Below are 18,937 nucleotides of genomic sequence, written 5' to 3'. Positions count from 1 at the left end.
TTAAAACGATTTGTTTACTTCTTCAGTTTATTTTATTGGCCTTTGGAGGAATATGTTTCACATTATCGAGGACTGACGTTACAAAAGAGAATCAATATTTACATATTGATTCATGAGTAACTAAGCAGAGAACATTAGGAAGTAGAGTGTCTTATTGATACCTAATAATGCCAGCCTTTATGGCTATAGACCAATAAGAAATGACAGTGATATCAACATACATTATGATTATTTATGATTACTTATCAATACCATATGCATTTCGCTGCAGCTAGAACGAGCTGCAACAAACACTCAAACTGGACAGTTTTATCTCAATCTCTTCATTCAAAGACTCAATCATGGATACTCTTACAGGCTGCTTTGCCTGATGTATTGTTGTCTCTACCGTCTTGCCCTTTGTGCTGCTGCCATGTTGTGCTGCTACCATGTTGTGCTGCTACCATGTTGTGTTGCTACCATGTTGTGCTGCTACCATGTTGTGCTGCTACCATGTTGTGCTGCTACCATGTTGTGCTTCTACCATGTTGTGTTGCTACCATGTTGTGTTGCTACCATGTTGTGCTGCTACCATGTTGTGCTGCTACCATGTTGTGATGCTACCATGTTGTGTTGCTACCATGTTGTGTTGCTACCATGTTGTGCTGCTACCATGTTGTGTTGCTACCATGTTGTGCTGCTACCATGTTGTGCTGCTACCATGTTGTGTTGCTACCATGTTGTGCTGCTACCATGTTGTTGTCATGTTGTGTTGCTACCATGTTGTGTTGCTACCATGTTGTTGTCATGTTGTGCTGCTACCATGTTGTGCTGCTACCATGTTGTGCTGCTACCATGTTGTGCTGCTACCATGTTGTTTTCATGTTGTCTTTCTACCATGCTGTCATGTGTTGCTGCCTTGCTATGTTGTTGTCTTAAGTCTCTCTTATGTAGTGTTTTCTGTCTTGTTGTGTGTTTTGTCCTATATATATATATATATATATATATATATATATATATATATATATATATATTTTTTTTTTTTATTCATCCCAGCCCCCGTCCCTGCAGGATGCCTTTTAGAGACTGCCTTGGCACTTTGTTTTGGAACACTCAGCACAGATGACATGAGGTCCATCGAAAAGACAGAAAGCTACATGACCTTAGACCTCTGTAGCTCAGTTGGTAGAGCATGGGGCTTGCAATGCCAGGATAGTGGGTTCAAATCCCAGGACCACCTTTACATAAAATGTATGCAAGCATTACTGTCAGTCACTTTGGTTAAACACATCAGCTAAATGGCATATACTATTATATTTTAGAATTTACATAATAACGGAAAGTTACCAGACAGCATTATAACAGAGAAACTATTGAATTTGATTAAACATCTTTCAAGACCAGAAGTCACACGTGACACTAGCGGCTCAAAGCGAGTGTGACAGAGACGAACATGATGGAACAGAGATACGAGGAGAGGGATAGAGAATGGCCCCTGCTCACAGTGGTGGTGGCAGCTATAGGTGTAGTCACGGTGATGCTGTTCTCAGTGATAGCATTGGTGACATTGATGACATTGGTGACTGGTGGCTGGACAGTGGTATCCACTGTCACTCTGATGGACCTGAAACAGGTTCCCACATTCCCCGCGCCGTCCACCGCCACCAGCTCTACCTCTGGGGAACAGCAGGAGGCGCTGTAGGCTGCCAGAGTCACGGTCCAATTCCCAGCGCCCTCCACCGTGGTGGTGTTGAGGGTTCCGTTGCCCTGGCGCAGAGTGACGCGCTCAATTCCCGTCCCATTGCCGTCCGTCAGGTTGGCAGAGAGCTCCCACATGGACAGGCTGCAGTCGTCAGAACAATTAGCTGTTACGCTGACCACATCGCACACCGGACGGCTGAAATCTGTCACCTGCAGGGGAGGAGAAAGAATTCCATTTTTATAAGGATGCCAATTAGCTGACGCCATGACGTCAGCTAGTCTTCCTGGCGTCCGACACATCTAAAAGACATTACAAACAATTACAACACTAACCCTGGAGGAAAGACACCAGTGTTCCTTTTAATCCCTGCTGTAATTCTAGCCTGGGTACCAGTCTGTTTGTGCTGTCATTCCACTCCTTGCTACTCCTTGTCATGACAAGGAGTGGAATGTTGGCACAAACAGATCTGGAACCAGGCTACTGTAATTCTACCAGTACACCCAGAACAGAGAAAAAACACAAACAGATCTGGAACCAGGCTAGTGTAATTCTACCACTACACCCAGAACAGAGAAAAAACACAAACAGATCTGGGACCAGGCTACTGTAATTCTACCACTACACCCAGAACAGAGAAAAAACACAAACAGATCTGGAACCAGGCTACTGTAATTCTACCACTACACCCAGAACAGAGAAAAAACACAAACAGATCTGGAACCAGGCTACTGTAATTCTACCACTACACCCAGAACAGAGAAAAAACACAAACAGATCTGGGACCAGGCTACTGTAATTCTACCACTACACCCAGAACAGAGAAAAAACACAAACAGATCTGGAACCAGGCTAGTGTAATTCTACCACTACACCCAGAACAGAGAAAAAACACAAACAGATCTGGAACCAGGCTACTGTAATTCTACCAGTACACCCAGAACAGAGAAAAAACACAAACAGATCTGGAACCAGGCTACTGTAATTCTACCACTACACCCAGAACAGAGAAAAAACACAAACAGATCTGGAACCAGGCTACTGTAATTCTACCACTACACCCAGAACAGAGAAAAACACAAACAGATCTGGAACAAGGCTACTGTAATTCTACCACTACACCCAGAACAGAGAAAAAACACAAACAGATCTGGAACCAGGCTACTGTAATTCTACCACTACACCCAGAACAGAGAAGAAACACAAACAGATCTGGAACCAGGCTACTGTAATTCTACCAGTACACCCAGAACAGAGAAAAAGCACAAACAGATCTGGAACCAGGCTACTGTAATTCTACCAGTACACCCAGAACAGAGAAAAAAGCAGGCCAACACATAAACTAAACACCCTGCGTTCCTCAGAGTTACCGGTGAAACAACGGAGAGGCGCAGGACGGCGTAGTTGGTGTCGGTGGCCCCGGGAGACTCAGCCTCGATGGTCAGGGTGACGTCCGTGCCCGACGCGGTGTTGGCGGGCGCCGTGAGAGTCACTGTACCGTTGGCACTGACCCCGGTCACTAGCATCAGGTTTGTAGGGGAAGTGGAGGTGAACCCACGGTCATTTGTGGCTCGGATGGTGAAGGATCCGCCTGTTCCGTTGGTTGTCACAGTGAACAGGACTGAAAAGGGTGTTCCAGGCTCCAGGTCACTTTCTACCTTAGCCTGAAACCAGATGGGGAAAGGGGGACATCTAGTCAGTTGTACAACTGAATGCATTCAACTGAAATGTGTCTTCCACATTTAACCCAACCCCTCTGAATCAGAGAGGAGGGCTGCCATAATCGACATCCATGTCTTCAACGCCCGGGGTACAGTGGGTTAAATGCCTTGCTCAGGGGCAGAAAAACAGATTTTTACCTTGTCAGCTCGGGGATTCGATCAAGCAACCTTCCGGCTACTGGCCCAACACTCTAACCACTAGGCTACCTGCTACCCACAGAACGATCTGCCTTAGCCTGAAACCAGACAGAGCACAACAGAACGTTCTGCCTCAGCCTGAAACCAGACAGAACACAACAGAACGATCTGCCTCAGCCTGAAACCAGACAGAACCCAGCAGAACGATCTGCCTCAGCCTGAAACCAGACAGAACACAACAGAACGTTCTGCCTACTGTAGTCATTCATTTATCTGAATATGGAGCTCTGGGTACTCACTACCCAGGATTGGTAGGCTACAAGTCTCTCCAGGATACCTCCCCAACCCTAACCATCACAGGGTAAAATTATAAAATTACCAGACCCAGTGTCACGGGGCAACTTCAACAACTCCGAATCTTGACCTTGGCACTCACCGTCACCATAACAGTGGAGGCTCTGAGGCGGGTGGAGGACTGTCTCTGGAAGCTGTCTGGTAATGCCCTGGTGGTGGCGCTGTTCTCTCCTCTCAGACGCACAACAAACTCCCCCGCCGGGATTCTGTCCATGGTAACCAGGAAGTCCCCGCCGCCGACTGATTCCAAGGTTCCATTGACCTCCCCTGACCCCGAGGCCTCGACCAGGGCCACCTCCGTCAGACTCACAGAGTTACTCCCCGTCACTGACACCAGCAGGGTGGCGTTACCGCCTGGGGCGGAGAAATGTGGAGGTTAGGAGGTAGCTAATGTATAAGTAGCAAATCACATTATACTTAAATGCTGAGCTAGAAACTCGTAAGTAAAGAACCAAAAAGTTATGAATGTTAAATCAGCATCAATGTTAGGAACCACGATGGAGAAACAGACATACATAGACAGCATTTTGGTGCCTCTGTAAATATCCACCCTGCGTCACTGTGCTCCTACTGTTAACAAACTGATTCAATCCTGTCTCACCAGCTTGAGGACGGGACTCTAAAACAGCGAAGGCTGGATGAGGTCCCTGGGACACCTCCACAAAGTCAAACAGGAAGTCGATGGCGCTCTGACCTGGAAAGAGAAAGTCAAAGAGCTCTTTGACCTCTGAACATGGAATAAAAGCATACGCTCAAAAGTTGTCAATAAAGAATCATCACACTAGAGTTGTAGGTACTCTGTAACAATGTGATACACACACACTTAACCTGCCAACTTAAACACCATGTGAAGACACTGTTCAGCACACTGTTACAAATGGTTGCTAACTTGCCTAATTTCTATGTAATATGCCCTCCAGAAAAGCCAACATCGTCACACTCACCTACGACCTTCAGTGAGTAGGCCACAGTTGACGACACACTGATTTCCCATAATCCCGCTTGGCTGTCCAGCCCCAGTGTGAGGAAGTTCCCCACGGTTTGAATCGTTGCCAGAGACCCATTTACCTCCGAACTACTCTGGGACACACCTGTGGGATGACAGCACCATAACCATAGCAACAAACATGGGAATTTGCCCCAAGCTACAACAGAAATACATCTCTAATGATTTGAATAGAGAGCATGTTTGTGATTTTTTAAATGTAACCTTTATATCAGGGCTCTCCAACCCTGTTCTTGGAGAACTACCCTCCTGTAGGTTTTAACTCCAACCCTGTTCCTGGAGAACTACCCTCCAGTAGGTTTTCGCTCCAACCATAATCTACTGCAGGGTCTCCCAAACTCAGTCATAGGGCCCCCCCTGAACGCACGTTGTGATATTTGCCCTAGCACTACAGAGCTGATTCAAATAATCAAAGCTTGATGATGAGTTGGTTATTTGAATCAGCTGTGTAGTGCTAGGGCAAAAACCAAAACGTGCACACGGGGGGGCCCCGGGACCGAGTTTGAGAAACCCTGAGAAAGCACACCTGAGTAGCTGGTTGATAGGCTGAATCTGGTTTGTTACATCTGGGGTTGTAGTAAAATACTGGGGGGTAACTCTCCAGGAACAGGGTTGGAGTTAAAACCTACAGGAGGGTAGCTCTCCAGGAACAGGGTTGGAGTAAAAACCTACAGGAGGGTATAGCTCTCCAGGAACAGGGTTGGAGTAAAAACCTACAGGAGGGTAGCTCTCAAGGAACAGGGTTGGAGTTAAAACCTACAGGAGGGTAGTTCTTTAAGAATAGGGTTGGAGTTAAAACCTACAGGAGGGTAGCTCTCCAGGAACAGGGTTGGAGTATAAACCTACAGGAGGGTATAGCTCTCCAGGAACAGGGTTAGAGTAAAAACCTACAGGAGGGTAGCTCTCAAGGAACAGGGTTGGAGTATAAACCTACAGGAAGGTATAGCTCTCCAGGAACAGGGTTAGAGTAAAAACCTACAGGAGGGTAGCTCTCAAGGAACAGGGTTGGAGTATAAACCTACAGGAAGGTATAGCTCTCCAGGAACAGGGTTAGAGTAAAAACCTACAGGAGGGTAGCTCTCAAGGAACAGGGTTGGAGTTAAAACCTACAGGAGGGTAGTTCTTTAAGAATAGGGTTGGAGTTCAAACCTAAAATTGGATGTCTCTCCAGGAACAGGGTTGGAGATACCTGGTTTATATACAATATCCAGGAAGTCCTATTGAGATCAGAAGACTTCTCTTTCAACAGAGACCTGACTTTGTGACGAGAGATTTTAATGTCAATGAGACTCCCCTGGTTAAATAAAAAGGATAGATGAAAAATCTGTGGAATATCTGTGGAATACCTGAGGGGCTGGTGAGAGTGAAGGAGAGGGAGCTTCCTGTTACATAAGCAGTCAGGTTTCTCACAGACTCATCTACTGTGAAGGAGAAATTATCAGCTCTTCCTGGACTCCGCACAGCCTGTAGAATGGTCACCTGAAGGAAAGAAAGAAAGAAAGAAAGGAGGAGAGGAGTAGAGAGAGAGAGAGGGTAGGTGGGAGAAAAATGGCAGATGCATCTTTCAGGAGCAACTCTCCCAGGGTGACATGTTGTTGGACTACAGAAGCCTCCTCGTGGAGGATGGCCATTGGGGCTCGGTCCAACAAGGTTGGGACAACGTCTTAATAAACAAGTGGTGACATGTTGTTGGACTACAGAAGCCTCCTCGTGGAGCATGGCCATTGAGGCTCGGTCCAACAAGGTTGGGACAACGTCTTAATAAACGAGTGGTGACATGTTGCACTACAGAACAAGCAAGCTTTGGAAAATAAATATAATCATTGGACCAGCGCTGATCCTTTGTTTAGACTTCTTCCACATTTATGTAAAGAGTTATGGGATATTAGAACTCTCTTGTCCCAACCTTCACATTGTGGACCTAGCGTTACCCTAATGTTTACTATTGGTGTCAAGGCTACCAATGAAGAGCTGGAGGATTCCACAATGATGCTGGTGGCCTTGGGCAGTGCTGTCTTGGTGACCTGTATGGCCAGGCCACCTGACGACTGGGCCAGCTCCCTGTAGAGCTGGGAGTCTGACACTGCCATCCGACTGTGCTGGACCTGTCCTTGGCCCTGGTCGCTACCCCTCCTACGACGGAGCCCCAAAGAGCCAGTTAGGAAGAAGGACACCTGCAGAGAGAGAGAGAGAGAGAGATTGGGAGGATACATTGTGAATTCAATGTGTAAATTGAGGAGCAGAGAAAGGAGAGAAATTCAAGGAATTTGATGTGCTTCTCTCTACGATTGTGAAGGTCAATAAATCCAAAAGGCGATGAAAAACACAGAGGAAAACAAAAATTGCACCGGTTAATGTTGCTGGTTACATAGAGAATAGCAAAGCCCAGCTACTCACCACTGACTTAGTGCGTTCTATCAGAGCGATCACCGTGCCCATTAGATTCAAGTCTTTTGCGGGCGCATCAGTGAAAAGGAAGATCTCTGAAGAGGGGGGTACATCCGTTAAAGCCAGCTGTAGAAAGCACAGGGGACACAGTCACACTAGCACACCACTAGAATGTAATGGAAATGCATTCTGTATTGAACTGGCAGCTGGAAAGCAAATTCAAAAATACAAATATATAACAGTTATATACAGTCTTATTTTGGTTGTACATGCCTGTCCAACACGACAGGTTTGTCAGACATGCCACCAGGGGTCTTTTCAGAGTCCCCAAATCCAGAACAAATTCAAGAAAGCGTACAGTATTATATAGAACCTTTATTGCATGGAACTTCCTTCCGTCTCATATTGCTAAAATAAACAGCAAACCTGGTTTCAAATAAACAGACAAAGCAACACCTCACGGCATAACGCCTCTCCCCTGTTTGACCTGGATAGTTTGTGTGTATTGATATGTAGGCTACGTGTGTCTTTAAAAGAAAATGTATATGGCTGTTCTTGTCTATTGATGTTCTGTATTATGTCATTCTGTATTATGTGTCATGTTTTGTGTGGACCCCAGGAAGAGTAACTGCTGCTTTTGCAACAGCTAATGGGGATCCTAATAAAATACCAAAATACCAGTCACTGTACCTGAAGTCCTGATAGACTCATCTCTGGGATATCCCCTCCTCCATTAGCATTCAGTGCATTGATCTGGGCCTTAAAGACGTCTGGGTCCGTGGTCCGCATCAGGGGCCCAAAGTCTTGTGGCACAAAAATAATAGGATAGGACAAGGTCCATGTCACACGTGTTATCCATGTCATGTGCGTAGAATGCCGAAACGTTGGTAAATACCCATTAAATTGCTGGGAGATTAAACATGGAGTGTGCGACTTCATTTTGATAGTTTATAGTTTATTCACCATTAGTCTCCACACAAACCAGCGTTAATTCAACAGAGGACATTTACACGGTCCTAGGAAGGTCTAGACGGCTGTCTTCTGATTTATAAAACGGTGGAAAATCAATCAAATAAGTCATGTAAACATTTACAAAAAAAATCTTATTTGAGTGTCCGATTCCGGGGACTGTCAGCCAGGTTGCATCATGGCTGCACCCCAATCACAGCATGTTCTCTACATAGTGCACTACTTTGGACCAGGGTCCATAGGGAACATGAGTGCACTACTTTGGACCAGGGCCCATAGGGAACATGAGTGCACTACTTTGGACCAGGGCCCATAGGGAACATGAGTGCACTACTTTGGACCAGGGCCCATAGGGAACATGAGTGCACTACTTTGGACCAGGGCCCATAGGGAACATGAGTGCACTACTTTGGACCAGGGCCCATAGGGAACATGAGTGCACTACTTTGGAACAGGGCCCATAGGGAACATGAGTGCACTACTTTGGAACAGGACCCATAGGGAACATGAGTGCACTACTTTGGACCAGGGCCCATAGGGAACATGAGTGCACTACTTTGGAACAGGGCCCATAGGGAACATGAGTGCACTACTTTGGACCAGGGCCCATAGGGAACATGAGTGCACTACTTTGGACCAGGGCCCATAGGGAACATGAGTGCACTACTTTGGACCAGGGCCCATAGGGAACATGAGTGCACTACTTTGGACCAGGGCCCATAGGGAACATGAGTGCACTACTTTGGACCAGGGCCCATAGGGAACATGAGTGCACTACTTTGGACCAGGGCCCATAGGGAACATGAGTGCACTACTTTGGACCAGGGCCCATAGGGAACATGAGTGCACTACTTTGGACCAGGGCCCATAGGGAACATGAGTGCACTACTTTGGACCAGGGCCCATAGGGAACATGAGTGCACTACTTTGGACCAGGGCCCATAGGGAACATGAGTGCACTACTTTGGACCAGGGCCCATAGGGAACATGAGTGCACTACTTTGGACCAGGGCCCATAGGGAACATGAGTGCACTACTTTGGATCAGGGCCCATAGGGAACATGAGTGCACTACTTTGGATCAGGGCCCATAGGGAACATGAGTGCACTACTTTGGACCAGGGCCCATAGGGAACAAGATACCATTCGGGACTCATCCCATCTCTCACCTGGGTCGTTGAAGGGGACCAAGATGTAGACTGAGGGCTCGTCTGGCGTTCCTCTCTTCCTGTCAATGATGAACGATGTCGTCTTTCTTACTGCTGCGATGTCGTCCGACATGCTGCCGGTGGTGTCGATCACAAAACACAAAGCTCTAGATCCATTCTTAGAGATCCCCATCATCCTGAGAGAGTGAGAGAAAGAAGGAGAGCGAGAAAGAGCGAGAGGGAGAGGGAGAGGGAAGGAATCTCATTATGTGTGGTACAGTGCAAAAGTTGTTGCACATGTGCAGCAGGGGCAGAGGCAGATAAATGGGCTTGAAGAAAAGGACTAGGGCTAGGATGGACTGTAAATTAGGTTCAGGATTTATTGGTCAATGGGCCTTGGCTGTCCCACGGAACATCAAGGGTGGAGGTTCCAGCGGGGGGCGGCATGCTCCAAAGGCCACAGAAGGAGGAAGGCGAACTCATCATCCCGCTGGACAGTTGGAGGGTTTTGGTTTGTCTTGCCGGCCAGAAGGCCTGGGGTTGGAATGCTGGCCACCAGGGGGCGTCTTGGAGGTTGCACACTTGCCACAGGAGAGGTACCCGAAGGGCGTGGCACGCTGGTCACACAAGAGGAAAGGCACGGGTGTGGCGCACTGACCACCGGTGAGGTGGTCCCGTGTGGCTCAGTTGGTAGAGCATGGCGCTTGCAACGCCAGGGTTGTGGGTTCAATCCCCACAGGGGGACCAGGGTTCAATTCCCACGGGGGGGACCAGGATGAATATGTATGAACTTTCCAATTTGTAAGTCGCTCTGGATAAGAGCGTCTGCTAAATGACTTAAATGTAATGTAAATGTAAATGGAAGGCCCGGAGGTTGCACACTGACCACTGGTGAGGGATGGCCATGGAGTGTGTTAGGGCTCGTTCCTTACGTCCTTTTTTATCAAGTGGAACGCTGACCATTGGAGGAGAAGGACCCTGGTGTGGCACAGTGGCCAACTTAGAGGGTAGACCTGGAGTTGGTGGCCCGCTTGTCACAGGAGAAAGGCCTGGAGGTTGTGGAAGAACCAAAGGCTGAGGCTGAACATGATGGGAGCTTGACGGAGGTGATGTCCGCTGTACCAGTTGCACCAGGAAGGCGCCACGGGATGGGAACTTGACGGAGGTGATGTCCACTGTACCAGCTGCTCCAGGAAGGCACCACGGGATGGGAACTTGACGGAGGGGATGTCCACTGCACCAGCTGCTCCAGGAAGGCACCACGGGATGGTAACTTGACAGAGGGGATGTCCACTGTACCAGTTGCACCAGGAAGGCACCATGGAATGGGAATTTGACAGAGGTGATGTCTGCTGTACCAGTTGCTCCAGGAAGGCGCCACGGGATGGGAACTTGACGGAGGTGATGTCCACTATACCAGCTTCTCCAGGAGGCGCGGGATGGGAGCTTATTGTTTGTCTGTATTGTCTGGTTGGTTGGTGATGTCTGTTAACATCTCTAGGAGGAGCTGGTATTGAAAGGGGCTGAAGAGTTCTTCCTGTGTTCTGTGTTGAACTGCACCTTCTTCTGGTAGGTTGTCTGGTTCCATGGCAGCAGTCTTATCCGGCTCGAAGGGCCATGAATAAAATAACTAGCCATGGGTGGACTGTAACGTTCGGTTCAGGACTGTTAATACCGCTATGGTACATCGGTCAGGATGTTAGAGGAATGAGCAGGAATGTAATACTTGATTTTATTGCACCCACAGATACACAGAGAACATTGGGTTGTTTGGAGGTTCTGGAATCGAATGTGTATTATTTTACCTTTAACTTGTTATATCTCTTTGTATAGCCATGTCCTCAGTTTGATAATGTCCCTTAGTTGTGTTTATCCTGACAGTGTCCTTAGTTTATACATGTTATATGTTAAGTCTATTCCCCATTGTCGCCTGGCACTGCTTTGTCATGTCTGCAACTTTATGTGTTTCTAAAGTTTCCCTTTTAAATCTCCAGACCACCACATCCTTAAGCACACCCTAGTTATCCACATCAATCCTACACTACGTGACAAAAGCATGTGGACACCCCTTCAAATGAGTGGATTCGGCTATTTCAGCCTGTATAAAATCGAGTACACAGCCATGCAATCTCCATAGACAAACATTGGCAGTAGAATGGCCCGTACTGAAGAGCTCAGTGACTTTCAACGTGGCACCGTCATAGGATGCCACCTTTCCAACAAGTCAATAAGTCACATTTCTGCCCTGCTAGAGCTGCCCCCGGTAAACTGTAAGTTGCTGTTATTGTGAAGTGGAAACATCTAGAAGCAACACTCACTACCTAGTTCCAAACTGCCTCTGGAAGCAACGTCAGCACAAGAACTGTTCGTCGGGACCTTCATGAAATGGGTTTCCGTGGCCGAGCAGCCGCACACAAGCCTAAGATCACCATGTGCAATGCCAAGCGTCGGCGGGAGTGGTCTAAAGCGCGCCGCCAATGGACTCTGGAGCAGTGGAAACGCATTCTCTGGAGGGATGAATCACGTTTCACCATCTGGCAGTCCGACGGACGAATCTGGGTTTGGCGGATGTCTGGAGAACGCTACCTGCCCCAATGCATAGTGCCAACTGTAAAGTGTTTCATGGTTCAGCCTCTTAGTTCCAGTGAAGGAAAATCGTAATCCCAGAAGAGTGGAGGCTATAGAAGCAAAGGGGGGACAAACTCCATTTTAATGTTCATGATTTTGGAATGAGATGTTCGACGATCAAGTGTCCGCATACTTTTGGTCACATAGTGTATTTCCAAGGCCTTACAAGCCACAACTCAACACATCCATCCTAACTACCTACAGGGCACTCGGGAAGTGTTCAGACCCCTTCCCTATTTCCACATTATGTTATGTTACAGCCGTATTCTAAAATTGATTAAATAAATGTTTTCCCTCTTCAATCTACACACAATACCCCATAATTACTAAGTGAAAACATGTTTTTAGTATTATTTTGCAAACGTATTAAAAATCCAAATCTGAACCTTATTTACATAAGTATTCAGACCGTTTGCTATGTGACTCGAAATTGAGCTCAGGTGCATCCGGTTTCCATTGATCATCCATGAGATTTTTCTACAACTTGATTGGAGTCCACCTGTGGTAAATTCAATTGATTGGACATGATTTGGAAAGGCACAAACCTGTCTATATAAGGTCCCACAGCTGACAGTGCATGTCAGAGCACAAATCAAGTCATGAGGTCGAAGGAATTGTCCATAGAGCTCCGAGACAGGATTGTGTCGAGGCACAGATCTGGGGAAGGGTACCAAAAAATGTCTGCAGCACTCTAGGTCCCCCAGAACACTATGGCCACCATCATTCTTAAATGGAAGAAGCTTGAAACCACCAAGACTCTTCCTAGAGCAGGCCGACCGGCCAAACTGAGACATCGGGGGAGAATGGCCTTGGTCAAGGAGGTGACCAAGAACCCGATGGTCACGCTGACAGAGCTCAAGAGTTCCTCTGTGGAAACAACCATCCCTGCAGCAGTCCACCAATCAGGCCTTTATGGTAGAGTGGCCAGATGGAAGCCACTCTTCAGTAAAAAGGCACATGACATCATGCTTGAAGTTTGCCAAAAGACACCTAAAGGACTCTCAGACCATGAGAAACAAGATGCTCTGGTCTGAGGAAACCAAGATTGAACTCTTTAGCCTGAATGCCAAGTGTCACGTCTGGAGGAAACCTTCCACCATCACCACGGTGAAGCATGGAGGTGGCAGCATCATGCTGTGGGGAAGTTTTTCAGCAGCAGGGACTGGGAGACTAGTCAGGATCAATGGAAAGATGAACATAGCAAAGTGAAGAGAGATCTTTGATGAAAACCTGCTCAGGACCTCAGACTGGGGCGAAGGTTTAACGTCCAACAGGACAATGACCCTAAGCACACAGCCAAGACAACGCAGGAGTGGCCTTGGGACAAGTCTCTGAATGTCCTTGAGTGGCCCAACCAGAGCCCGGACTTGAACCCGATCGAACATCTCTGGAGAGACCTGAAAATAGCTGTGCAGCAACGCTCCCCATCCAACCTGACAGAGATTGAGAGGATCTGCAGAGGAGAATGGGAGAAACTCCCCAAATACAGGTGTGCTAAGCTTATAGCGTCATACCCAAGAAGACTCGAGGCTGTAATCGGTGCCAAATGTGCTTCAACAAAGTACTGAGTAAAGGGTCTGAATAGTTACGTAAATGTGATATATAAAAAAATAATGCATTTTCTAAAGTTTCTAAAAACCTGTTTTAACTTTGTAATTATGGGATATTGTGAGTAGATTTGTGATGGAAAAAAACTATGTAATCAATTTTAGAATAAAGCTGTAACGTAACAAAATGTGGAAAAAGTAAATGGGTCTGAATACTTTCCAAACGCACTGTACAGACCTTAGCCGGATGCCATAACCCTTCACAACAATGCTTATATGATCAAGTACAATTCCCCACCGTAGGAAGTCTATGTCCCCGGCAGCCCCTCTGATGTCCTCCAGTAGCTGACTGGTTGCAGCCACGGCCACCTCTGCAGCTGCAGTGTGCCAGTTGCCGTGGCTGGACTCAAGCGAGTCCTTGTTGATCCCACCCGTAGGCTCTTGCCCGCTTGTCTGGTCCGATGAGCCCCCATGGCTGCACTTCCCTGGCAACCGATAGAGATTATCAGGACAATACGATGGTCACTTAAAACTGCCGTCAGGATCTTGTATGTTATTACGTTGATGTTTCTTCTCTGCCAGTCAGTAGCCTAGTCCTACAGATGTCGTATCTTAATTTGATCATCTTGTTGTTGCAGGAATTTTCCATGCAAACTTGTAGAGTTTTCAAGATCTAAAAAAGCTTCAAAAGTTTGTAATTTACAATTTAGACTTGATCTACCCCAATTTTTTACAATTATTATACAAATAATAATTGACATTTCCTGTTTCTGCAGGATTATTTTCCTGCTGTGAGAAACCGGGTCAAATTAAGATAAGGCATCTTTAGGTCTATTTTGTAAGTGTTTTAGCTAACTTCTCATTTTGCTGTTGAGGAGCTGTATAAAGCACATTTGACCAAAGCACATAGAGACATGCAACTAGGTTGGTATGCTCTTGCTATGCTACATCCGGTCAATTCACAGTGTAAATCTTATTCAAATCAGATTAGTGACTGACTCTACCTTTTGGTTTGGTGGAAAATAAAGGTACGAGGCCAAAATATCCCGAGGTCAGCTTCTTGTCTCTGATGATGTTTTCTAGGATGTTGTTCTGGCAGTCGTTACCGACACAGCTCCGGCATGTGGGCGTGTCCTTATCTGGTGGATAGAGGTTTCAACATATAAACTACATCCTGGTACTTTGTTACACAACACTACTTGATCTAAAAAAAACTTTGGATATTAAACCCCATTACATCACCTTTACTAGGGCATTATGATGTGACTGCATAAGGCACCATTACATCACCTTTACTAAGGCAATATGTTGTGACTGCATAAGGCACCATTACATCACCTTTACTAGGGCAATATGTTGTGACTGCATAAGGCACCATTACATCACCTTTACTAGGGCAATATGTTGTGACTGTATAAGGCACCAGTACATCACCTTTACTAGGGCAATATGTTGTGACTGCATAAGGCACCATTACATCACCTTTACTAAGGCAATATGTTGTGACTGCATAAGGCACCATTACATCACCTTTACTAAGGCAATATGTTGTGACTGCATAATGCACCATTACATCACCTTTACTAGGGAAATATGTTGTGACTGTATAAGGCACCATTACATCACCTTTACTAGGGCAATATGTTGTGACTGCATAAGGCACCATTACATCACCTTTACTAGGGAAATATGTTGTGACTGCATAAGGCACCATTACATCACCTTTACTAGGGCAATATGTTGTGACTGCATAAGGCACCATTACATCACCTTTACTAGGGCAATATGTTGTGACTGCATAAGGCACCATTACGTCACCTTTACTAAAGCAATATGTTGTGACTGCATAAGGCACCATTACATCACCTTTACTAGGGCAATATGTTGTGACTGCATAAGGCACCATTACATCACCTTTACTAGGGAAATATGTTGTGACTGCATAAGGCACCATTACATCACCTTTACTAGGGCAATATGTTGTGACTGCATAAGGCCCCATTACATCACTTTTACTAAGGCAATATATAACCCACATCCTGTTGTCTCTGTATAATGAGTAACAGACATGACATAACATAACCTCTATTTTGGCAACCACCAATTCAGTACAAAGAAACTCTAACAATTGGCATGTGGCTGTTCTTTCAGCAGTATAGTGCACTGGTCTGGATCAGTTTGTTGTCCTGAGTTGAGTTAACACCTTCTGCATCTATCTTGGCCTCCTCTGCACCCTAGTTCCTTTGGTTATCACCTACTGACAAAACTGTTGAATGTGTAAGGAACGTTGGTGAACCTGAATGTTACACTCCTTGTCTCTTCAGAGGGGAGGCAGCATAGCCAAGTGGTTAGAGCGTTGGGCTAGTAACCGAAAGGTTGCAAGTTTGAATCCCCGAGCTGACAAGGTACAGATCTGTCATGCTGCCCCTGAACAAGGCACCAATTCACATAACCTCCATTGTGTTGAATGTGTAAGGAACGTTAACGAACCTGAATGTTACACCCCTTGTCAACCTACATGCTTTAGTTGGCAAATAGCCATCTTCAAACTACTCCCCCTCTTTAACACAAACCCAGACGAACGCCCTCGCAATACCTGCAACAGGACCGATGTCCAACACGTCTGATCTGATAAGATTGGAATGGGGAAATCTGTTGCCCAGTTCTATCCAGTTACTGTGACTGTAGAAGTCCTGAAAATATAAGAATGATAAGTTATTTAAAATAGTGTTATGACAAATGCCATGTTATTGATTTATTAATGAGAATAAACAGTTTAACAAGCCTCTTAAGGATTATTTTCTACTTTTTCCTAAAATGACATATCCAAATGTTATTTGTTTATTAATGAGAAAACTGTTTTTAAATGATTTTAGCAACACTAATATTTCAGCGAAAGCCGTCTCGTCTTGTGGAGTAAGGAGATAATGAGAACCATGTAAATCACCTGTAAGGTGTGTAAAATGTCTCCCAGCTTCTGTCTTGCTGCCTCAAAGTTCCCTTGCTTGATGCTGGCTTTGACAGAGCTCACGCCATCTGTGATGAGTTTCCGTCCCTCCACGAACCGCTCCCCATCAAAGTGGTACTCTTCATTGAACAGGTGACGGAAGTCAACTCCTGCATTTCTCCAGGTGACGTCTGTTATGGCACTCTGGAAACTCTTAGCAGACCCCGATGAGGAGCAGGCTAGAGCCAGAGACTCTGCAGTCAGTGGTCCGGGCTACACACACACACACACACACACACACACACACACACACACACACACACACACACACACACACACACACACACACACACACACACACACACACACACACACACACACACACACACACACACACAGGTAGGTGTAAATGCAATTTATTCTGCTATATACTGTACTACATTAGAAAACATAACACCAATACTTGCTTTACTATAACAAAAGTATAAATATAAAACAGCGACTGTACATGAGTCTAATGTCGTCTTTAGTTTTGTGGCTTTAGATTTACTTACCGGCAGAGTGAAGTCTCTTCCCTCAACAGAGGCCAGTTGCTTGCACACCTGTGCCGTGGTCTGTAAGATGGCTTCCCTAGTGATCTCCAGGTGGTCCATGGAGCTGCCGGAGAAGAGCACCAGGAACCCCTGGACCCCTGTCTGCAGGAGGAGGAGAGAGACTACGGCCAGGACTGATGACATCATCAACCTGTCTTTGGGAGGGAGAGGACAGTCAACATGATTTATCATAATATTACAGTTTGATCATACAGTGACTTCAGAAAGTTTTCACAACCCATGACCACATTTTGTTTTCTTACAGGCTGAATATAAGATGGATAAAATTAGATGTTTTTGCCACTGGCCTACACACAATACCATAATGTCAAAGTGGATTTTTTAAACAAATAATTATTCAACCCCTTTTTTATGGTCAAGCCTAAATAAGTTCAGGATTAAAAATCTGCTTAACAAGTCACATAAGATGCAATAATAGTGTTTAACATGATTTTTGAATGACTACCTCATCTGTTCCCCACACATACAATTATCTGTAAGGTCACTCAGTCGAGCAATGAGACTCAAACACAGATTCAACCACAAAGGACCAGGGAGATTTTCAAATGCTTCGCAAAGAAGGGCATCTTATTTGTAGATGAGTATGAATAAAAAAAAGTAGACATTGAATATCCCTTTTAAGCATGGTGAAGTTATTAATTACACTTTGGATGGTGGATCAATACACCCAGTCACTACAAAGATACAGGCGTCCTTCATAACTCAGTTGCCATGGAGGAAGGAAACCGCTCAGGGATTTCACCATGAGTTCAATGGTGACTTAAAAACAGTTACAGAGTTTAATGGCTGTGATAGGAGAAAACTGAGGATGGATCAACAACATTGTAGTTACTACACAATACTAACCTAATTGACAGAGTGAAAAGAAGGAAGCCTGTACAGAATAAAAATACTCCAATACATGCATCCTGTTTGCAAAAAGGCACTAAAGTAATACTGCACAAAACGTGAGAAAGCAATTAACTTCTGGTTCTGAATACAGTGTTTTGTTTGGGGCAAATCCAATACAACACATTACTGAGTAATGCTTAGTGTGCTTGGGCACAGGGACTATGGTGGTCTGCTAGAAACATGTTAGTACTACGGTACCATTCTCCATATTTTCAATTATAGTGGTGGCTGCATCATGTTATGGGTAAGCTTGTCGTTAAGGATCGTTAAGGACTGAGGAGTTTTTCAGGATTGAAAAGAAACAGAATTCAGCTATGCACAGACAAAATCCTAAAAGAAAACCTGGTTGAGTCTGCTTTCAACCAGACACTGGGAGATGAATTCACCTTCAACAGTACAATAACCTAAAACACAAGGCCAAATCTACATTGGAGTTGGTTACCAAGAAGACAGTGAATGTTCCTGAGTGTCCAAGTGTACAGTTTTGAATTAAATCTGCTTGAAAGTCTATGGCAAGACCTGAAAATGGTTGTCTAGCAATGATAAACAACCAATTTGACAGAGCTTGAAGAATTTTGAAAACAATAAATGGGCAAATATTGCACAATCCAGGCATGGAAAGCTTTTAGAGAGTTACCCAGAAAGATTCACAGCTGCTTTCACTGCCAAAGTTGATCGTAACATGTAAATGGACTTTCACAACAAATAACTGTTGGACAACTTCTAATTAATTTCAACATGGGATACAACAAATTCACTTTTCCTCCATAGAATTTGAACATGAGCCCATTTAAATTCTAAATACATGTTAGAGGACTTATGTAATCAATATGTGTTTTATTTACCATTATTTTAAAACAAATGCTAGAATTTTTCTTCCACTTTGATATGGCAGAGTATTTTGTGTTC

The 18,937-nt window shown here is 45.3% G+C and overlaps 1 pseudogene; it reads right to left on the bottom strand.

Moving 5' to 3' along the window:
• Positions 1-1,649: 1,649 nt before the first annotated feature.
• LOC129867771 (von Willebrand factor A domain-containing protein 7-like) lies at positions 1,650-17,263 on the bottom strand (annotated as a pseudogene).
• Positions 17,264-18,937: the final 1,674 nt, after the last annotated feature.

Source organism: Salvelinus fontinalis, chromosome 13, assembly GCF_029448725.1.
Source record: "Salvelinus fontinalis isolate EN_2023a chromosome 13, ASM2944872v1, whole genome shotgun sequence".
Lineage (NCBI taxonomy): Eukaryota > Metazoa > Chordata > Actinopteri > Salmoniformes > Salmonidae > Salvelinus > Salvelinus fontinalis.
This window is presented reverse-complemented; position numbering and strand designations above follow the sequence as displayed.